A 24,923-nucleotide genomic window follows, 5' to 3' on the forward strand; every position below is an offset into this window, starting at 1 on the left:
ATTCTGGTATGTATGGCACCCCGTGATCACACATCCTGGATATATACAGTAACAGACCAAAAGTTTGGACACACCTTCTCATTTAAAGATTTTTCTGTATTTTCAATGACTATGAAAATTGTACATTCACACTGAAGGCATCAAAACTATGAATTAACACATGGGGAATTATATACTTAACAAAAAAGTGTGAAACAACTGAAAAAATGTCTTATATTCTATGTTCTTCAAAGTAGCCACCTTTTGCTTTGATGACTGCTTTGCACACTCTTGACATTCTCTTGATGAGCTTCAAGAGGTAGTCACCGGAAATGGTTTTCACTTCACATGCGTGCCCTTTCAGGTTTAATAAGTGAGATTTCTTGCCTTATAAATGGGGTTGGGACCATCAGTTGTGTTGTGCAGAAGTCTGGTGGATACACAGCTGATAGTACAAATTCTATTCAGTAGGATTATGGCAAGAAAAAAAGCAGAAAAACATGTCCCCAGCATGAGACACCCATTCAGGGCCGGCGTAATGGCAAGCAGACTAGGCATCTGCCTGGGGCCTCCAGCCCGTGGCGTGCCTCTATAGGGTCCGTGAGTTCGTCCCCCCACATCGCGCATTGAACTGTATAGGTAGCGGGGGAATGACTGTGCCTGCAGAGTGGAGCTGCTGAGACGCTCTGCAGAGCATGGAGCAGCTGGAGAACGAGGAGAGGTGAGTATTGTATGTATTTGTTTTTTATATGTGGTGACCATAATACTGCAGAACTGGGGGGCTGCATTATACTGTATGGAGTGGCTGAATTATACTCTATGGTTGGGGCCGAATTATACTTTACGAGGACTATGGGTTGGGTTATATTATATGTACTATATGTTTGGCTGCATTATACTATAGGGAGGCTGCATTATACTCTATTAAGGACTGAGGAGAATGCATTATACTATATGAAGGACTATGGGGAGTGCATTATACACTATGAAGGACTATGGAGAGTGCATTATACTATAGGGAGGGCTATGGGGAGTGCATTATACTATAGGGAGGGCTATAGGGAGTGCATTATACTATATGGAGGACTATGAGGTGCATTCCATTATATGGAGGACTATGGGGAGTATATTATACTATATGGAGGGCTATGGGGAGTGTATTATACTATATGGAGGACTATGAGGTGCATTATACTATATGGAGGGCTATGGGGAGTGTATTATACTATATGGAGGACTATGAGGTGCATTATACTATATGGAGGGCTATGGGGAGTGCATTATACTATATGGAGGGCTATGGGGAGTGTATTATACTATATGGAGGACTATGAGGTGCATTATACTATATGGAGGGCTATGGGGAGTGTATTATACTATATGGAGGACTATGAGGTGCATTATACTATATGGAGGGCTATGGGGAGTGCATTATACTATATGGAGGGCTATGGGGAGTGTACTATACTATATGGAGGACTATGAGGTGCGTACTATACTATATGGAGGACTATGAGGTGCATTATACTATATGGAGGGCTATGGGGAATGTATGCACTATATTGAGGAATATGGGCCACATTATACAATATGGAGGGCTGTGGGGCACATTATACAATATGAAAGACTATGGGGAGTGCATTATGCTATATGAAGGACTATGGGGAGTATATTATACTATATGGAGGGCTATGAGGTGCATTATACTATATGGAGGGCTATGAGGTGCATTATACTATATGGAGAACTATGAGGTGCATTAAACTATATAGAGAGCTATGGGGAGTGTATTATACTATTTGGAGGAATATGGGCCACATTATACAATATGGAGGGCTATGGGGAGTGCATTATGCAATATGGAGGACTATGGGGAGTGCATTATACAATATGGAGGGCTGTGGGGCACATTATACAATATGGAGGACTATGGGGAGTATATTATACTATATAGAGGGTTATGGGGAGTGCATTATACAATATGGAGGACTATGGGGAGTATATTATACTATATAGAGGGTTATGGGGAGTGCATTATACTATATGGAGGGCTATCGGGAGTGTATTATACTATATGGAGGACTATGGGGAGTGCATTATACAATATGGAGGGTTGTGGGGCACATTATACAATATGGAGGACTATGGGGAGTATATTATACTATATAGAGGGTTATGGGGAGTGCATTATACTATATGGAGGGCTATCGAGAGTGTATTATACTATATGGAGGACTGTGGGCCTCATTATACAATATGGGGGGGCTGTGGGGCACATTATAAAATATGGAGGACTATGGCATGTATTATACTAAACAAGCAAAATGCTGCCTATTCATCGAGTAATTGGATTGTTTATGCCAGAACAAAAATCCTTGTTCTCAGCAGCACATTGCCCGGTGTAACCTGCAGATGTGCTGCTGATAACATGATGCTGTATGGGGACAGATTGATCTATTAGTGATTGTTCTGTATCCATCATTCTTCCTCAGCTGGTGTAAAGAGGTCGGGAAACAAGCGTCGAACGGCTTCAGTATTGTGGATTTCGCTCGTTTAGCGGCCTGATCTCAGCGCATGTACATACAAGCTAAATGTTTGTGTGGTGCTGTATGTCAGCATTTGGGACCCCACTTTAAACTTTTCCCCAGGGCCCCACTTTAACTAAAATCGGCCCTGCACCCATTTAAATGGTTCCCGTCCGCTGCACAGACTGGGAGAGAGAGAGGAGACTATTTGTGGCTTATGTAGTGGCGCTCAGTTTTGTGGACATCGGAGGGAAAGTTTTCTTTTAATTTATGAAATTCAATTCATGTGCTAAATTTACAAAAATATTAGTAACAATTCAACTTTATTTTAATCCTTAGGTTATGGGTGAGGATCTTTTGGCAGAAAGAACAGAGGAAGGACAAATGGACACAAAAACCACTCAGACATTGGCCTCTTACATAATGCCGTCTGACGCCGAGTTCAGAGTCAAATGGTTTCAGAAAGCGACCACTTTCCTAATGAGCAGCGAGTAAAGATGATCAGCTCTCCGCCATCACTGACTGTCTGCCAACTGGAGCTTGTCCATCTCTAATCATTCCCGCTCAATGGGGGCCACAATATTTTTACTTCACAGTAATCACTGACATCTTTTCGGAGTATATTGTATACATAGTGATCTTTATACGGCTGGAGCACTTACAGTAGCCAATCAGATGGCATGCAGGTAGCGTTGTGCGAGATCCAGTATGCCGTCCTGCTTCTATCATTAGAGGGTCCTGCTAGAGAACAGCGGCCACACTATTATACTGTGTCCAGAGTTACAGGAGTCTGTCAGATGTGGACTGCTACGTTGCAAAAAATGCTTAATAAGTTCTTTTTTTTCAAACTGGATTGATATGCAAAATATTTTTAATAAAATCATTTTCTTATACTTGCAGGGTTTCTGCTTATTCAGTAATGTTGTAGCTGTTTGCTCTCACGCTGTGGATGATTGTAAATGAATACAGTTTCCTACATAATCATTGCAGCGGATCAGTTAAAAACGGGTGCCGTATGTGTTGTTCCCAGGGCCGGCATCACCACCCGGGCAAGTGCCTGGGCCCTGAGCGAGCAGGGGGCCCACTCACCCTCTGGGACACCAGCGCGCTATGGGGCCCATGAGTCAGCGGGGCCTGATGCCAGCGAATGGGCACTTGCATTGGGCCTTCCCCAGTGCTTTAAACTGTTTGCAATACTTACCTCTCCCTGTTCCTCTGCTGCTCCTCTGTCTTCTGCGTCTTCTTACTCTGTGACATCTCAGGGTAGAGGGCGCAATGACGTCACTACAGAGCGCCCTCTGCTGAGCAGTCCCAGTGCAGAGAGTCGGAAGACGCTGATGAGACAGGCCTGTTTCCAGCAAGGAGCGGTGAGTATTTGATTTTTTTTTTTTATGTTATGAGTATTATATGGGGCTCATTATGTATGGAGTATTATATGGGGCTCATTATCTATTGAACAATATATGGGGCTCATTATGTATGGAGTATTATATGGGGCTCATTATCTATGGAGCATTATATGGGGCCTATTCTTTATGGAGCAATATATTGGGCCCACTATTTAGGGAGCAATATATAGGGCCCATACTGTATGGAGCAATATATGGGGCCCATACTGTATGGAGCAATATTTGGGCTCCATTATTCTGTATGGAGCATTATATGGTACCCATTATGTATGGAGCAATATATGGGGCTCATTTTACTTTATGGAGCAATATATGGGGTCCATTATACTGAATGGAGCAATATATGGGGATCATACTGTATGGAGCATTATATGCGGTCCATTATTCTGTATGGAGCAATATATGGTGCCCATAGTACTGGACGCAGGACCATGTGCTGCCCATAATACTGTATGAAGGACCATGTGGTGTCCATAATACTGTATGGAGGACCATGTGGTGTCCATAATACTGTATGGAGGACCATGTGGTGTCCATAATACTGTATGGAGGACCATGTGGTGCCCATAATACTGTATATGGAGGACCACGTGGTGCCCATAATACTGTATATGGAGGACCACGTGGTGCCCATAATACTGTATATGGAGGACCACGTGGTGCCCATAATACTGTATATGGAGGACCACGTGGTGCCCATAATACTGTATATGGAGGACCACGTGGTGCCCATAATACTGTATATGGAGGACCACGTGGTGCCCATAATACTTTATGTGGAGGACCACATGGTGCCCATAATACTGTATATGGAGGACCACATGGTGCCCATAATACTGTATGGAGGACCACGTGGGGCCCATAATACTGTATATGGAGGACCACGTGGGGCCCATAATACTGTATATGGAGGACCACGTGGTGCCCATAATACTGTATATGGAGGACCACGTGGTGCCCATAATACTGTATATGGAGGACCATGTGGTGCCCATAATACTGTATATGGAGGACCACGTGGTGCCCATAATACTTTATGTGGAGGACCACATGGTGCCCATAATACTGTATATGGAGGACCACATGGTGCCCATAATACTGTATGGAGGACCACGTGGGGCCCATAATACTGTATATGGAGGACCACGTGGGGCCCATAATACTGTATATGGAGGACCACGTGGGGCCCATAATACTGTATATGGAGGACTACGTGGGGCCCATAATACTGTATATGGAGGACCACGTGGGGCCCATAATACTGTATATGGAGGACTACGTGGGGCCCATAATACTGTATAGAGGACTATATTGTCTGGTCTGAACTGTGCGCTGGGAGGATTCGCCGGTTTCTGAGCTGTTGTAGACTTTACAATAGATATCACTCATGTAATGTGAGAAGTCAGTGAAATCTTTAGCATTGTACTATACCTATATTTCTGTGCATCATGAATCGTGGTCGGTGTGAAAGGGGCCCACTGAGACTTTTGCCCGGGGCCCATGAAATCCTGGAGCCGGCCCTGGTTGTGGCATCTATTTCTTTTTGTACTGTGTGCATGAGTTTTAATGGCGAATTTCTTTCAAAAAACAGTGGGATAAACCGTCATCTGAACTTGTCCCTTAACTTACATTGGTCTGTGAGGTGATCTGAAAGCAGAAAATCCAGTGCTGACTTCTAGAACATTTGGGGTAACTTTCCCGCATTGGTCTCTACATAATCTGTGAATTCAGGGAACTGCTAGATCTGCAGCAGATAAAAGAGGGATTATATCAAAATGCCATCATGCAGACCAGCAAGTGACACATCGCTGGCATAAGGTCCTCTGCCCCGACTTGTTGCTTTTAGATTACATAGCAAAAACCTGATGACAGTTTCCCTGTAATAAAATCCCAGAGCTTCTCCCATGGGAAATCCAGCGGGTGGCAGATACTGGCCTGGAATCCTGCAGATACACAGCACTGCCATCACCTATACACTGCATTGTGAAAGGATTTGGCCCCCTTGAACTTTTCTACCTTTCGCCACATTTCTGGCTTCAAACATAAAGATATAAAATTCTATTTTTTGGGGGAAGAATCAACAACAAGTGGGACACAATCGTGACGTGGAAGGAAATTTATTTGCTATTTTAAACTTTTTTAACAAATTAAAAACTGAAAAGTGGGGCGTGCAATATTATTCGGCCCCCTTGAGTTAATACTTTGTAGCGCCACCTTTTGCTGCGATTACAGCTGCAAGTCGCTTGGGGTATGTCTCTATCAGTTTTGCACATCGAGTGGCTGAAATTCTTGCCCATTCTTCCTTGCAAAACAGCTGGAGCTCAGTGAGGTTGGATGGAGGGCGTTTGTGAACAGCAGTTTTCAGCTCTTTCCACAGATTCTCGATTGGGTTCAGGTCTGGACTTTGACTTGGCCATTCTAACACCTGCATATGTTTATTTTTGAACCATTCCATTGTAGATTTTGCTTTATGTTTGGGATCATTGTCTTGTTGGAAGATAAATCTCCGTCCCAGTCTCAGGTCTTTTGCAGACTCCAACAGGTTTTCTTCCAGAATGGTCCTGTATTTGGCTCCATCCATCTTCCCATCAATTTTAACCATTTTCTTTGTCCCTGCTGAAGAAAAGCAGGCCCAAACCAAGATGCTGCCACCACCATGTTCGACAGTGGGGATGGTGTTTTGAGGGTGATGAGCTGTGTTGCTTTTACGCCAAACATATCGTTTTGCATTGTGGCCAAAAAGTTTGATTTTGGTTTCATCTGACCAGAGCACCTTATTCCACATGTTTGGTGTGTCTCCCAGATGGCTTGTGGCAAACTTCAAACGAGACTTTTTATGGATATCTTTGAGAAATGGCTTTCTTCTTGCCATTCTTCCATAAAGCCCAGATTTGTGCAGTGTACAACTGATTGTTGTCCTATGGACAGCCTAACCCACCTCAGCTCTAGATCTCTGCAGTTCATCCAGAGTGATCATGGGCCTTTTGGCTGCATCTCTGATCAGTCTTCTCCTTGTTCGAGATGAAAGTTTAGAGCAGTGTTTCCCATACTCCAGTCCTCACAGACCCCACAGGTCGTGTTTTCAGGATTTCCATAGTATTGCACAGGTGAGAGAATTCCTGATGCCTTGATGATACTTCCATCACCTATGCAATACTAAGGAAATCCTGAAAACACGACCTGTGGGGGTCCGTGATGACTGGAGTTTGGGAAACACTGGTTTAGAGGTACGGCCGGGTCTTGGTAGATTTGCATTAGTCTGATACTCCTTCCATTTCAATATGATCGCTTGCACAGTGCTCCTTGAGATGTTTAAAACTTGGGAAATCTTTTTGTATCCAAATCCGGCTTTGAACTTCGCCACAACAGTATCTCGGACCTGCCTGGTGTGTTCCTTGGTCTTCATGATGCTCTCTGCACTTGAAACAGAACCCTGAGACTATCACACAGCAGGTGCATTTATACAGAGACTTGATTACACACAGGTGGATTCTAGTTATCGTTACCAGTCATTTAGGACAACATTGGATCAGTGGATTCTAGTTATCATTACCAGTCATTTAGGACAACATTGGATCAGTGGATTCTATTTATCATTACCAGTCATTTAGGACAACATTGGATCATTCAGAGATCCTCACTGAACTTCTGGAGTGAGTTTGCTGCACTGAAAGTAAAGGGGCCGAATAATATTGCACTTTTCAGTTTTTATTTTTATTTAAAAGTTTAAAATATCCAATAAATTTCATTCCCACTTGTTGTTGATTCTTCCCAAAAAAAATTCAATTTTATATCTTTATGTTTGAAGCCAGAAATGTGGCAAAAGGTAGAAAAGTTCAAGGGGGCCAAATCCTTTCACAATGCCCTGTATCTACCACTCGCTGACCTCCCTCTGTGAGAAGCTGATGGCTATTAATTATGGAATACAATGTTTTATTATAGCGGTGAGTGCTGCATTCACTTCTTACACTCATTCATGTGGATTTGTCTGATTAGTGACCTGCACCAGCTTATATCATGGGGCTGCTCAAAGTATAAAAATTTACCAAAAAGGTGTGGTCTGTTTATTTTCTTTTGGTTTCCATTTTGTTTTACTTTTTTTTTTTTTTCTTTACGTGGATCTTTCTGTAAAAAATAAATAAAAACTAAAATATAGTCAACCTCTGGTATGCTCTACTACCATGAGATCCCCATAATAAAGGCAGAATTTAATAAAGGGTTACACATTTATCCAAGACATTGAAAGTTATGGTTAAAAAGGTAAAAAGACTTTTCTTTTTTTGCAGCAAAATTGGCTACAATTGCCCAGACAGGTTATATTTGCCCACAGCGTCGGACTGGGGAGACTGGGGCCCACCCTACAGCTAGATGCAGATACCTGTTAGCCTTTATCCCCGTTATAGTGGGACCTCGACTGTAAAACACAGGCGGCTCCTGCACATCTACTGTGCGCACAGCACAACTGGGATGGACAATTACGGTAGTTTGCATTAACACTAGGACTACTGGACTCGTGACCCCGCCTAGAACTACTGAAAGGAGTCATTTTGACTCCTTGCTTGTTTTCGTTTATTTTTAGAGTTTCATTTGTGGTTATTTATTAATAATTATATTTTTTGTAATGTATTATTATTGTGAGATCCAACAGTAATGCTTTTGATTGTTTTTTTTCTGCTTTTCTTATTTTTCTACAGAAAATAACAATAATTATAATAGACGTTTTTCAAACATTTTTTTTTATTCAAGTGCACACATATAAACAACAACTGAAGAACAAAAAGCAGAGAAAATGTAGGTGGAGGAGCATAAAAATGAAAATATGGCGCAGAATTCACCTTCTAAACATTTGGTGTTTCGCATTTTAGGCATTGCCTTTGATTTATGGCAGTACATTGCCCACACAAAGACTTACCACAAGTCTTACAATTTCCGACAGATCTATTTTTCTTGCACCTTTCTTTGATCTGGCAAAATTTTGTTTGAACCATCACTTCTGAGCATGTAGAAACTTGGGACGTGGAACCCTTTTCCCTATCTGTGACATAAGGACCACTCAACTCTCTCACAAGCGTTTGCAAAAATGCCTTGCGTGACATTTTTTGGTGGGTAATCTCCTTGAATATTATCCATGCATTTATACCCGCAAAGTCTAAGGCATTTTCAAATGCATGAACAGGCCATCTCCTTGTGCATGTTCGTGTGGTATATTTTCGTGCCATCTGATCCACTACATCTACTCCATATTTTGTTTCATTGTAAAACTTTACCGTTTCTGGAGTTTTTTTAGCGGAATCAGACGCAACAACAACATCTGGATGGACGGAACTCAAAATGACAACATTTTTGTTGGGCTTTCCTTGATATACTGTAAGTGTAAAATTGTCTTCATTTCTAAACACTTTAGTGTTGTACAATTCCTCTTTCATGGATTTTATTTCTTTAGGCACTTCTCGCCTTATCTTGTTCAGTGTTCCCACGATGATTGTTCCTTTGCTTTTTAGCTGTTTAGCTAATTTTACTGAAGTAAAATAATTATCGGTTGTAACATTGCGACCTTTTTTCAAAAACGGGTCCAATAACTTCATTACCACATGGTCAGCTAAACGGTCCTCAGCACGGCGTGTGTCATCTTTGCCTAGATAAGGGAAGCCATTTGCCAGATATTTGCTCCTCTTATCAACAGCTAGCCAATATTTGTGGCCATATTTATCTGGTTTGGAAGGCATGTACTGCGTGAATGGACACCTAGTTTTGCTTGGGAAAAGTTGCTCATCCACCGTTATGTATGGGCCAGGTTTGTAACACGCAATACAATTTTCAATAAACCTGTCCCACACAGTAGAAAATAGAGCAAACTTGTCCGTTTGTAGTCTCTCCGATCGAGTAGATTTCTCATCAAATCTGAGAAACCTCATAATTTCAACAAAGCGGTCCCTAGACATTGTCGCTTTGCAAAACGGTATTCCCCAGTCATTACACCAAATACTGCTAATCGAGTGACGGTTCGTGCCAGATATTCCACGAGCATAGAATATCGCAATGAATGCATCTAGCTCCTCATCAGATAGAGTTTGTTCAGCATTACACAGTAATACAAGCAGGTAAAACACAAGGAAAATGTGAAAAGTTGACATGTAAATTGAACTACATCTATATGAACATCAGGGTAAACAAGACAGAGTGAAAAAATTATGCACAAAACTTTATAGCAACATTTAGTGACAAAAGGACCTCAAAATATAGTAGGGAGTCAAAATGACTCCCTTCAGTAGTTCTTGGTAAATTTTGAAAAAAACGCGCAAATTTTTCACCAAAATTATTTATTATCACAAAATCTTTTTTCACATCATATTTGAGGAAAAGTCACAGAGTTTCAAGCCGGAATTCTGAAAAATGTAGTCACAGAAGAGAAATAAAAAACGAAAGGAGTCAAAATGACTCCATCAGTAGTTCTAGTGTTAAAGGGCTTCTTTGGTGAAAACAAGTTATCACCGATCCATGGGCTCCTCAGGATTGGTGATAACTTAATGATCGTTTGGGTCCGACCATTGGAAACCGCACTGATCAGAATTGGGAAGTTTTATCCCTGACAGGACACTTTTATCCCCATTTTAAAATGCAGCGGCAGGTGGGATGTCTGACCGCAGATCCATTCATTCTCTTTGGGGCTTCCAGAAAAAAACAAGAGCAGCGCTCGCAGCCATTGAGGGAATGAATGGATCAGTGGTGAAGTCGCACATGAGCTCCAGTCTAGTGGGGATAAAAGCTCCACATTCTACCAATCGGTGCGGGTCCCAGCAGTCAGACCCCCACCAATCAATACCTTATCACTTATCCTTTGGAAAGGTGATTACTTGTTTTCACAGTAGAATTCCTGTAAGTGCATCTTGTTCCAAGTATTTAATCACAAATCTAAATAAAGATTATTCTCCTAATTAATATCAGAGAGAACAATTGACTGCTGTACACAACACAATCCACTTTTTCAAGACCAATAATACCACATTCAAGGGAGAACTAACGTGACACTGTGACCAGACCACATATTACCAGCATAAAGCGACCGAATAATCCCACGTAGAAGGGAGAAATACAGCCACACCGTGACCAGACCACATATTACCACCACATAGTGACCGAATAATACCACATATTGTATAAGGGACAAATATCGCCACACCATGATCAGACCAGATTTTAGCAGCATATAGCGACCAAATTATTCCACATAGAAGGGAGAACTACCGTCACACCGTGAGCAGACCACATATGACCACCACATAGTGACCGAACAATACCTCATACTGTAAAAGGGACAAATATCGCCACACCATGACCAGACCAGATTTTAGCAGCATATAGCGACCAAATTATTCCACATAGAAGGGAGAACTACCGTCACACCGTGAGCAGACCACATATGACCACCACATAGTGACCGAACAATACCTTATACTGTAAAAGGGAGAAATATCGCCACACCATGACCAGACCAGATATTACCAACATAAAGCGACCGAATAATCCCACGTAGAAGAGAGAAATACAGCCACACCGTGACCAGACCACATATTACCACCACATAGTGACCGAACAATACCTCAGACTGTAAAAGGGAGAAATATCGCCACACCATGACCAGACCAGATATTACCAACATATAGCGACCAAATAATTGCACATACAAGGGAGAAATACCACCACACCATGTCCACACCACATAGTGACCAAATAATAACACATACAGGGATAAATACCACACCATGACCGGACCAGATATTACAACATAGTGACCGAATATTACAATACTGATCATTAATGAAATGTCCTCGGACGCACATTCAGTTGAAACCAGTGGGCCCCCTCTACGTCCTGCTCAGGGTCCTGCCAAGGACCCTGGCCCACCGGATAATCGTCCAGTGTCCCGGTGCTCCAGTCAGACCCTGTTTGCCCACCAAACTCATCCATTTAAATGTCTGATTTTAGAGTTTGCATTGTGTTCCTTTTCTTTGCTTATAAAAACATAATAATTATAGTCTATGGACCTTTTCTGATGCTGATGGTTCACAAAAGAAATTTGAGACATGTTTGATTGTAATCTGATTTGCAGATAAAGCTGGCCCATTCAAATGATTGGATTGCCAAAAAAAGATCCATTTGCATCCTTGTTCTGTATGTTTTTCACTGACTAATGTTAGAAGTTTGTAACTCTTCACTTTTTTTCTCTCATCAATAGGTGGCAGAAAATGTCATTTTTCAACATGAGGAGAGAAAACGTCATTCCATCACTTTACCTGATGGGCCCATGTAGGGTCGGACTGGCCTGGTGTGATAAATTCCCGGTGGGCCCCGATGAGAGAGTGAGAGAATTGGTAGCGGAGGCTCTTAAAAAGTGCGGGCCCTTTAAAAGCGCAGCCGAAGGAAATGTAGCGTCACGTGCGGCGCTCCTACTATTCAGTGGTGACAGCGGGTGACGCGCATAGTCACATGACAGGAGGACGTGATCTTGGTGGGCGGTGACACGCACCGCGCTTTGCTTTCCCGCTGGTGGCTGGCAGTTGTGTGGTGTCAGGTGACACGCTGACGTCACGCTCTCCTCTCCCTGCTCCCCTGCCGGCTTTTGATACGCCGACGCCGCGCTCTGCTCTCCAGTCCCGGCTCCTGCTCCCTTGGAATTGGCCTTGTAACACCGGCTCCCGTCCGGGTATGTAACACCGCACCAGCACCGCGCACCGCCCTCTTCTCTCCTGCTCTCTTGGCCTTTTAAGCCGGCTCCTGGGCTGAGTATGCGGTGACCTGCACTCTGCTCTCTCACCATCACTCTGGAAACAAGGCTGCAGGCCTGGCTACAGCTCTCCCTGCTTCAACTTCAAGTCAAGTGCAATATCCACGTTTTTCTGGGTGAGTGTTCCCAGCATTGGTCATCATCCATATATGGAGGGGTCGCAGGCTGGTCACATGGGGACATGGGGCTGAAGGGGGGACTGGCTGGACCCATGGGAACATGGATGGGGACATGGGGCTGAAGGGGGGCCTGGCTGGACCCATGGTGACATGGATGGAGACATGGTGCTGAAGGGGGGGGCTGGCTGGACCCATGGGGACATGGATGGAGACATGGGGCTGAAGGGGGGGCTGGATGGACCCATGGGGACATGGAGGGGGATATGGGGCTGAAGGGGGGCTGTCTGGACCCATGGGGACATGGGGCTGAAGGGGGGGCTGGCTGGACCCATGGGGACATGGATGGGGACATGGGGCTGAAGGGGGGGCTGGCTGGACCCATGGGGACATGGAGGGGGACATGGGGCTGAAGGGGGGCTGGCTGGACCCATGGGGACATGGATGGGGACATGGGGCTGAAGGGGGGGCTGGCTGGACCCATGGGGACATGGATGGGGACATGGGGCTGAAGGGGGGGCTGGCTGGACCCATGGGGACATGGATGGGGACATGGGGCTGAAGGGGGGGCTGGATGGACCCATGGGGACATGGATGGGGACATGGGGCTGAAGGGGGGGCTGGATGGACCCATGGGCACATGGATGGGGATATGGGGCTGAAGGGGGGGCTGGATGGACCCATGGGCACATGGAGGGGGATATGGGGCTGAAGGGGGGGCTGGATGGACCCATGGGCACATGGAGGGGGATATGGGGCTGAAGGGGGGGCTGGATGGACCCATGGGGACATGGATGGGGACATGGGGCTGAAGGGGGGGCTGGATGGACACATGGGGACATGGATGGGGACATGGGGCTGAAGGGGGGGCTGGATGGACACATGGGGACATGGATGGGGACATGGGGCTGAAGGGAGGGCTGGCTGGATCCATGGGGACATGGAGGAGGACATGGGGCTGAAGGGGGGGCTGGCTGGACCCATGGGGACATGGAGGGGGACATGGGGCTGAAGGGGGGGCTGGATGGACCCATGGGGACATGGAGGGGGACATGGGGCTGAAGGGGGGGCTGGATGGACCCATGGGGACATGGAGGGGGACATGGGGCTGAAGGGGGGGCTGGCTGGACCCATGGGGACATGGAGGGGGACATGGGGCTGAAGGGGGGGCTGGCTGGACCCATGGGGACATGGAGGGGGACATGGGGCTGAAGGGGGGGCTGGATGGACCCATGGGGACATGGAGGGGGACATGGGGCTGAAGGGGGGGCTGGATGGACCCATGGGGACATGGAGGGGGACATGGGGCTGAAGGGGGGGCTGGATGGACCCATGGGGACATGGAGGGGGACATGGGGCTGAAGGGGGGGCTGGATGGACCCATGGGGACATGGAGGGGGACATGGGGCTGAAGGGGGGGCTGGATGGACCCATGGGGACATGGAGGGGGACATGGGGCTGAAGGGGGGGCTGGATGGACCCATGGGGACATGGAGGGGGACATGGGGCTGAAGGGGGGGCTGGATGGACCCATGGGGACATGGAGGGGGACATGGGGCTGAAGGGGGGGCTGGATGGACCCATGGGGACATGGAGGGGGACATGGGGCTGAAGGGGGGGCTGGATGGACCCATGGGGACACGGAGGGGGACATGGGGCTGAAGGGGGGGCTGGATGGACCCATGGGGACACGGAGGGGGACATGGGGCTGAAGGGGGGGCTGGCTGGACCCATGGGGACACGGAGGGGGACATGGGGCTGAAGGGGGGGCTGGCTGGACCCATGGGGACACGGAGGGGGACATGGGGCTGAAGGGGGGGCTGGCTGGACCCATGGGGACACGGAGGGGGACATGGGGCTGAAGGGGGGGCTGGCTGGACCCATGGGGACACGGAGGGGGACATGGGGCTGAAGGGGGGGCTGGCTGGACCCATGGGGACACGGAGGGGGACATGGGGCTGAAGGGGGGGCTGGCTGGACCCATGGGGACACGGAGGGGGACATGGGGCTGAAGGGGGGGCTGGCTGGACCCATGGGGACACGGAGGGGGACATGGGGCTGAAGGGGGGGCTGGCTGGACCCATGGGGACACGGAGGGGGACATGGGGCTGAAGGGGGGGCTGGCTGGACCCATGGGGACACGGAGGGGGACATGGGGCTGAAGGGGGGGCTGGCTGGACCCATGGGGACACGGAGGGGGACATGGGGCTGAAGGGGGGGCTGGCTGGACCCATGGGGACACGGAGGGGGACATGGGGCTGAAGGGGGGGCTGGCTGGACCCATGGGGACACGGAGGGGGACATGGGGCTGAAGGGGGGGCTGGCTGGACCCATGGGGACACGGAGGGGGACATGGGGCTGAAGGGGGGGCTGGCTGGACCCATGGGGACACGGAGGGGGACATGGGGCTGAAGGGGGGGCTGGCTGGACCCATGGGGACACGGAGGGGGACATGGGGCTGAAGGGGGGGCTGGCTGGACCCATGGGGACACGGAGGGGGACATGGGGCTGAAGGGGGGGCTGGCTGGACCCATGGGGACACGGAGGGGGACATGGGGCTGAAGGGGGGGCTGGCTGGACCCATGGGGACACGGAGGGGGACATGGGGCTGAAGGGGGGGCTGGCTGGACCCATGGGGACACGGAGGGGGACATGGGGCTGAAGGGGGGGCTGGCTGGACCCATGGGGACACGGAGGGGGACATGGGGCTGAAGGGGGGGCTGGCTGGACCCATGGGGACACGGAGGGGGACATGGGGCTGAAGGGGGGGCTGGCTGGACCCATGGGGACACGGAGGGGGACATGGGGCTGAAGGGGGGGCTGGCTGGACCCATGGGGACACGGAGGGGGACATGGGGCTGAAGGGGGGGCTGGCTGGACCCATGGGGACACGGAGGGGGACATGGGGCTGAAGGGGGGGCTGGCTGGACCCATGGGGACACGGAGGGGGACATGGGGCTGAAGGGGGGGCTGGCTGGACCCATGGGGACACGGAGGGGGACATGGGGCTGAAGGGGGGGCTGGCTGGACCCATGGGGACACGGAGGGGGACATGGGGCTGAAGGGGGGGCTGGCTGGACCCATGGGGACACGGAGGGGGACATGGGGCTGAAGGGGGGGCTGGCTGGACCCATGGGGACACGGAGGGGGACATGGGGCTGAAGGGGGGGCTGGCTGGACCCATGGGGACACGGAGGGGGACATGGGGCTGAAGGGGGGGCTGGCTGGACCCATGGGGACACGGAGGGGGACATGGGGCTGAAGGGGGGGCTGGCTGGACCCATGGGGACACGGAGGGGGACATGGGGCTGAAGGGGGGGCTGGCTGGACCCATGGGGACACGGAGGGGGACATGGGGCTGAAGGGGGGGCTGGCTGGACCCATGGGGACACGGAGGGGGACATGGGGCTGAAGGGGGGGCTGGCTGGACCCATGGGGACACGGAGGGGGACATGGGGCTGAAGGGGGGGCTGGCTGGACCCATGGGGACACGGAGGGGGACATGGGGCTGAAGGGGGGGCTGGCTGGACCCATGGGGACACGGAGGGGGACATGGGGCTGAAGGGGGGGCTGGCTGGACCCATGGGGACACGGAGGGGGACATGGGGCTGAAGGGGGGGCTGGCTGGACCCATGGGGACACGGAGGGGGACATGGGGCTGAAGGGGGGGCTGGCTGGACCCATGGGGACACGGAGGGGGACATGGGGCTGAAGGGGGGGCTGGCTGGACCCATGGGGACACGGAGGGGGACATGGGGCTGAAGGGGGGGCTGGCTGGACCCATGGGGACACGGAGGGGGACATGGGGCTGAAGGGGGGGCTGGCTGGACCCATGGGGACACGGAGGGGGACATGGGGCTGAAGGGGGGGCTGGCTGGACCCATGGGGACACGGAGGGGGACATGGGGCTGAAGGGGGGGCTGGCTGGACCCATGGGGACATGGGGCTGAAGGGGGGGCTGGCTGGACCCATGGGGACATGGGGCTGAAGGGGGGGCTGGCTGGACCCATGGGGACATGGGGCTCAAGGGGGGGCTGGCTGGACCCATGGGGACATGGGGCTCAAGGGGGGGCTGGCTGGACCCATGGGGACATGGGGCTCAAGGGGGGGCTGGCTGGACCCATGGGGACATGGAGGGGGACATGGGGTGGAAGGGGGGGCTGGCTGGACCCATGAGGACATGGGGCTGAAGGGGGGGGCTGACTGGACCCATGGTGACATGGATGGGGACATGGGGCTGAAGGGGGGGGGCTGACTGGACCCATGGTGACATGGATGGGGACATGGGGCTGAAGGGGGGGGCTGACTGGACCCATGGTGACATGGATGGGGACATGGGGCTGAAGGGGGGGGGCTGACTGGACCCATGGTGACATGGATGGGGACATGGGGCTGAAGGGGGGGGGCTGGATGGACCCATGGGGACATGGGGCTGAAGGGGGGGGCTGGCTGGACCCATGGTGACATGGATGGGGACATGGGGCTGAAGGGGGGGGGCTGGCTGGACCCATGGTGACATGGATGGGGACATGGGGCTGAAGGGGGGGGGCTGGCTGGACCCATGGTGACATGGATGGGGACATGGGGCTGAAGGGGGGGGGCTGGCTGGACCCATGGGGACATGGATGGGGACATGGGGCTGAAGGGGGGGGCTGGCTGGACGCATGGGGAGACATATGGATGGAGGTATGGTGCTGAAGGGGGGGGCTGGATGGACGCATGGGAGGACATATGGATGGAGGCACGGGGCTGAAGGGGGGGACTGGATGGACGCATGGGGAGACATATGGATGGAGGCACGGGGCTGAAGGGGGGGCTGGCTGGACGCATGGGGAGACATATGGATGGAGGCACGGGGCTGAAGGGGGGGGCTGGCTGGACGCATGGGGGGGACCCATGGAGGTGAAGGGGGCCAAGTTGGGGACCTGGATGGACACATGGAGGTGAAGGGGGGCAAGCTGGACACATGGGGACCTGGATGGACACATGGAGGTGAAGGGCGGCAAGCTGGACACATGGGGACCTTCATGGACACATGGAGGTAAAGGGCGGCAAGCTGGACACATGGGGACCTGGATGGACACATGGAGGTGAAGGGCAGCAAGCTGGACACATGGGGACTTGGATGGACACATGAAGGTGAAGGGCGGCAAGCTGGACACATGGGGACCTGGATAGATATATGGGGTGGGGTGGGATGCATATATGAGGTGGACAGGATGGATATCTGAAGGGGGGCGGGCTGGTCACATGGAGGCCCGGATGGATATATGGGAGGGGCAGGCTGGACACATGGAGACCAGAATGGATATATGGGGGGGGTCAGGATGGATAGATGGGGGGGCCATGCTGGACAAGGGACTTTATTACTGTTTAGGGGCCAGATTGAGGAACTTTATTAGTTTATGATGGCGAGTGGGGAACATTATTACTTTAGAGTCCAATTAGGGACATTATTACTTCTGTAATATAGCTTACTTTTTAGGAAACTGTTTTCCATAAGAGGGGACAAAAGGGGGGTCCTGTTACTGTGCAGGGCGCCACTATGTCGCTTTATTTCTTCAACTGGTGTAGTGTAGAAGCCTGGGGAAAAGTGGGAATGTGCTCTAAAAGAGATCAGTTATTGATAACTGTGTGTTATTTTCTGCAGAGATGATTCCTGGCTGGAAGAAGTGATGGCGGACTGTGCCAGATGAAGAAAAGCGAAGATGAAGAACTTCACCTAGAGACATCACTGGTAAGTCAGTGTATTACTGTACACTTACACTATATAGTATATTCAGAGCTCCTGTGTATGTCACTGCTGACCAGTGTATTACCTATATACAGAGCTCCTGTGTATAATGTCACTCGTGATAACTGTATTACCTGTACACTATATGCAGAGCTCCTGTGTATAATGTCACTCGTGATAACTGTATTACCTGTACACTATATGCAGAGCTCCTGTGTATAATGTCACTCGTGATAACTGTATTACCTGTACACTATATGCAGAGCTCCTGTGTATAATGTCACTCGTGATAACTGTATTACCTGTACACTATATGCAGAGCTCCTGTGTATAATGTCACCGGTGATCACTGTATTACCTGTACACTGACACTATATACAGAGATCCTGTTTATAATGTCACTGGGGATCACTGTATTACCTGTACACTGACACGATATACAGAGATCCTGTTTATAATGTCACTGGGGATCACTGTATTACCTGTACACTGACACTATATACAGAGCTCATATGTATAGTGACAGTGTTGTTAGTATTGTGGTTTGTATTCCTGATCAGTATTGTATTATTTGGTCACTATGTGGTGGTAATATGTGGTCTGGTCATGGTGTGGCGATATTTGTCCCTTTTGTATGTGGTATTATTGGTGTTGTTATAGTGGATTATGTTGTGTATGGCGGTCATTTGTTCTCGCTGAGATTAACTAGGAAAAGATTTTTTTCCATGAGGCCACGGCTTCACTATCAGCATTTGGTCAGTATTTTTTCTCAGTAGTGAGAGGCAAAAGCAGGAGTGGGTGATAAATCCAGAATTGGTGACTTGTTTCTATTCTACCTTTTCTCTCATTGTTCCTCACCTGGTTTTGGCTCCCACTCCTGAGAATAATCCTGACTGAATACTGATAGTGGGGCTGTGGCCTTAGAGATGGAATACTTGGAGCAGAGCGTCTGAGATGCACTTACAGGGGTTCTCCGGTGAGAACAAGTCATCACCTCTCCACAGGATCAGTGATAACTTATTGATTGGTGGGGGTCTGACTGCTGGGACCTGCACCGATCGGCAGAATGTGGAGCTTTTCTCCCCATTAGACTGGAGCTCATGTGCGACTCGACCACTGATCCATTCATTCCCTCAGAGGCTGCGAGCGCTGCTCTTTTTTGGAAGCCCCCAAGAGAACGAATGAGGCTGTGGTCAGACGTCCCACCTGTGGCTGCATTTTAAAATGGGGATAAGTGTCCTGTCAGGGATAAAACTTCCCCATTCTTCCAATCAATAAGTGATCACCTATCCTGTGTAGCCCATGAATCTGTGATCACTTGTTTTAACCAAAGTAGCTCTTTCATGCAAACTCCAGAAATTGTCCATCCCTGTTCTAGTCTGTGCAGAGTAGATGTGAGGAGCCGCCGGTCACTGCTCCACTATAACAGGGAGAGCAGAGAAAAGAGATCTGCATATTGCTGTAGGTGGCCCCTAGAGTCAATGTCCCCTGTGGGCCCCAGACACCCCAGTCCGACCCTGCTGACATCTGATTAAGGCCTAAGGCCCCGTTCACATGTCAGGTTTTAATCAGTGTTTTTTTTCTCATTTTCATCTGATTTTGGTCAGGGTGTCAGTTTTTCTCCTCAGTGGGGCATATTTTTTATATGTAAAGTAAAAAGCTAAAGGTTTCCTCGCCTCGCTTGCCCGGCCTATAGACCCTGGAAAACAAGCAGTACAGGCAACATGGTTGGTTCTGGCCATTTTTCTGACAGACTCATTGACTTCAATAGATGATCTTTATCTACAAATCGGATGAAAATCGGACCGGTCTCAGTTCTGATTTACAGATCAATCGTCCACAAAAAATAGAGCTGTAAACCTGTCCCCGGTCTATAACGGAGCATATTCTACCTGTTAGAGAAATAACCAGACGTGAAAAGAGCCATGTGCTATTCTTACAGGGAAGGGGCCACCATTTTATGTTTTGTATTAATAATTATGTAATCAATTATTTTTAATACAAAATTAAATATCCCACTTTATTAGTTTTTTATGTATTTATTTTTACATTGGCCACTGGGGGCTGCCATTTTTATTTGGGGGGGGGGGGGGTGTAAGAAGCGCTCTTACACACCTCATTTACGGCAGCCCTGGCCATAAGAGACAGTAGTCTGTCACCGACTCTATCTCTAACATTACAGGCCGCCCCTCCTGCCTCTAGCTGTGACCTGGGCACGCCCCCTTGGCTGTTCAGGTCGCAGCCGTGGGAGAAGATTGCAGCCATCTTTGTGGAGCCTGCAGTGTAAGCTGTACATTCCCCCTGTCGTCGCACGCACTGCTCAGTCAGAGCGTGCCATGACAGGAGCTGCCGGGGAGGAAATGCCTGGGAGTGGAGGCCCCGAGTGAGTATCTGCGGCGTCGCCGTGCGGTGATCTCAGCCTCTCTGCTGTTATCACTGCCGACATCCTCAGGCAACACAGACACAGCGCTGCGTGGGAACGTGGAAGGTGAGTAGAAGCGTTTATTGTTTTGTTTGTTTTTTTTCCTTTGCATTGAATATATGGGGGCATATACACACAAGGGTGTAGTTGGAGGCATATACCCACCAGGGTGGAGGGGGGGGGCATATACCCACCAGGATGGATGGAAGGGGCATATACCCACCAGGATGTAGGGAGTGTGCATATACCCACCAATGAAGGGGGGCATTTACCCACCAGGATGGATGAAGGGGGCATATATCCACCAGGATGGATGGAGGGGGGGCATATATCCACAAGGATGAAGGTGGGGCTTATGCCGACAAGGATGGAGGGGGGCATATACCCATCAGGATGGATGGAGGGGGGCATATACCCATCAGGATGGATGGAGGGGGGCATATACCCATCAGGATGGATGGAGGGGGGCATATACCCATCAGGATGGATGGAGGGGGCATATACCCACCAGGATGGATGGAGGGGGGGCATATACCCACCAGGATGGATGGAGGGGGGGCATATACCCACCAGGATGGATGTAGGGGGGGCATATACCCACCAGGATGGATGTAGGGGGGGCATATACCCACCAGGATGGATGGAGGGAGGCATATACCCACCAGGATGGATGGAGGGGGGGCATATACCCACCAGGATGGAGGGGGGCATATACCCACCAGGATGGAGAGGTGGCATATACCCACCAGGATGGAGAGGCATATACTCACCAGAATAGAGGGAGGGGGCATATACACCTACCCAGGATGGATGGATGGAGGGGCATATACACCTACCCAGGATTGATGGATGGAGAGGCATATTCACCTGCCAAGGATGGAAGGAGGGGCATATACTCCTACCCAGGATGGATGGATTGATAAAGGGGCATCTACACCTAACGAGGATGGATAGATGATGGAGCATATATACTTACCCAGGATGGAGGGAGGGGCATATACACCTACCCAGGATGGAGGGAGGGGCATATACACCTACCCAGGATGGATGGAGGGGCATATACACCTACCCAGGATGGATGGAGGGGCATATACACCTACCCAGGATGGATGGAGGGGCATATACACCTACCTAGGATGGATGGAGGGGCATATACACCTACCCAGGATGGATGGAGGGGCATATACACCTACCCAGGATAGATGGAGGGGCCGATACACCTACCCAGGATGGATTTATGGATGGAGGGGCATCTACACCTACCCAGGATGGATGGATGGAGGGGCATATACACCTACCCAGGATGGATGGATGGAGATACATATACACCTACCCAGGATGGATGGATGGAGGGGCATATACACCTACCCAGGATGGATGGTTGGAGGGGAATATACACCTACGCAGGATGGATGGATGGAGGGGAATATACACAGACCCAGGATGGATGGATGGAGGGGCATCTACACCTACCCAGGGTGGATAGATGGATGGAGGGGCATATACAGCTACCAGAATAGACTACCCAGGATGGATGGATGAAGGGGCATATACACCTACCCATGATGGATGGATAGATGGAGGGGCATATACAGCTACCCAGGATGGATGGATGAAGGGGCATATACAGCTACCCAGGATGGATGGATGGAGGGGCATATACACCTACCCAGGATGGATGGATGGAGGGGCATATACACCTACCCAGGATGGATGGATGGAGGGGCATATACACCTACCCAGGATGGATGGATGGAGGGGCATATACACCTACCCAGGATGGATGGATGGAGGGGCATATACACCTACCCAGGATGGATGGATGGAGGGGCATATACACCTACCCAGGATGGATGGATGGAGGGGGATATACACCTACCCAGGATGGATGGATGGAAGGGTATATACACCTACCCAGGATGGATGGATGGAGGGGCATATACACCTACCCAAGATGGATGGATGGAGGCGCACATACACCTACCCAGGATGGATAGATGGAGGGGTATATACACCTACCCAGGATGGATGGATGGAGGGGCATATTCTCCTACCAAGGATGCATGGAGGGGCATATGCTCCTACCCAGCATGGATGGATGGAGGGTCATCTACACCTAACCAGGATGGATGGAGGGGCATAAACACATACTAGAATAGACTACCCAGGATGGATGGATGGAGGGTCATCTACGCCTACCCAGAATGGATGGATGGAAGGTCATCTACGCCTACCCAGAATGGATGGATGGAGGGGCATATACACCTACCCATGATGGATGGATGGGCCGATACACCTACCCAGGATGGATTGATGGATGGAGGGGCATCTACAACTACCCAGAATTGATGGATGGAGAGGCATATACACCTACCCAGGATGGATGGATGGAGAGGCATATACACCTACCCAGGATGGATGGATGGAGAGGCATATACACCTACCCAGGATGGATGGAGGGGCATATACACCTACCCAGGATGGATGGAGGAAGGGACATATACTGCTACCCAGGATGGATGGATGGAGGGCCATATACACCTACCCAGGATGGATGGACGGGCAAATACACCTACCCAGGATGGATGGAGGGGCCGAAACACCTACCCAGGATGAATTGATGGATGGAGGGGCATCTACAACTACCCAGAATTGATGGATGGAGAGGCATATACACCTACCCAGGATTGATGGATGGATGGAGGGGCATATACACCTACCCAGGATGGATAGATGGAGGGAGGGACATATACTGCTACCCAGGATGGATGGATGGAGGGGCATTTACACCTACTGAGGAAGGATGGAAGGGTATATACACCTACCCAGGATGGATGGATGGAGGGGCATATACACCTACCCAGGATGGATGGATGGAGGGGCATTTACACCTACTGAGGAAGGATGGAAGGGTATATACACCTACCCAGGATGGATGGATGGAGGGGCATATACACCTACCCAGGATTGATGGATGGAGAGGCATATTCACCTACCCAGGATGGATGGATGGAGGGGCATATACACCTACCCAGGATGGATGGATGGAGGGGCATATACACCTACCCAGGATTGATGGATGGAGATGCACATTCACCTACCCAGGATGGATGGATGGATAGGCATATACACCTACCCAGGATTGATGGATGGAGAGGCATATTCACCTACCCAGGATGGATGGATGGAGGGGCATATACACCTACCCAGGATGGATGGAGGGGCATATACACCTATCCAGTATGGATGGGGGGGGCGTATACACCTACCCAGGATGGATGGATGGAGGCGCATATACACCTACCCAGGATGGATGGATGGAGGGGCATATACACCTACCCAGGATGGATGGATGGAGGCGCATATACACCTACCCAGAATGGATGGATGGATGGATGGAGGGGCATATACACCTACCCAGGATGGATGGATGGAGGGGCATATACACCTACCCAGAATGGATGGATGGAGGGGCATATTCTCCTACCAAGGATGGATGGAGGGGCATATACTCCTACCCAGCATGGATGGAGGAAGGGACATATACTGCTACCCAGGATGGATGGAGGGGCATAAACACATACTAGAATAGACTACTCAGCATGGATGGATGGAGGGTCATCTACGCCTACCCAGAATGGATGGATGGAGGGTCATCTACGCCTACCCAGAATGGATGGATGGAGGGTCATCTACGCCTACCCAGAATGGATGGATGGAGGGTCATCTACGCCTACCCAGAATGGATGGATGGAGGGCCATCTACGCCTACCCAGTATGGATGGATGGATGGAGGGGCATAAACACATACTAGAATAGACTACCCAGGATGGATGGATGGAGGGTCATCTACGCCTACCCAGAATGAATGGATGGATGGATGGATGGAGGGTCATCTACACCTACCCATGATGGATGGATGGGCCGAAACACCTACCCAGGATGGATTGATG

The 24,923-nt window shown here is 50.0% G+C and overlaps 1 long non-coding RNA gene across 1 annotated transcript in view; it reads left to right on the top strand.

Moving 5' to 3' along the window:
* The first annotated feature begins 12,492 nt into the window (after nucleotides 1–12,492).
* LOC141219419 (uncharacterized) overlaps nucleotides 12,493–24,923 on the top strand; it is a 150,539-nt gene continuing 138,108 nt past the window's right edge. The window contains exons 1-2 of the long non-coding RNA XR_012287895.1: nucleotides 12,493–12,814; nucleotides 18,465–18,551. This is a non-coding gene — a long non-coding RNA (uncharacterized lncRNA). The remainder of the gene's footprint in view (nucleotides 12,815–18,464; nucleotides 18,552–24,923) is intronic.

The sequence above is a fragment of the Phyllobates terribilis genome, unplaced genomic scaffold (assembly GCF_046119375.1).
Source record: "Phyllobates terribilis strain yellow unplaced genomic scaffold, ASM4611937v1 Scaffold_271__1_contigs__length_2588678, whole genome shotgun sequence".
In the NCBI taxonomy this organism is placed as follows: domain Eukaryota; kingdom Metazoa; phylum Chordata; class Amphibia; order Anura; family Dendrobatidae; genus Phyllobates; species Phyllobates terribilis.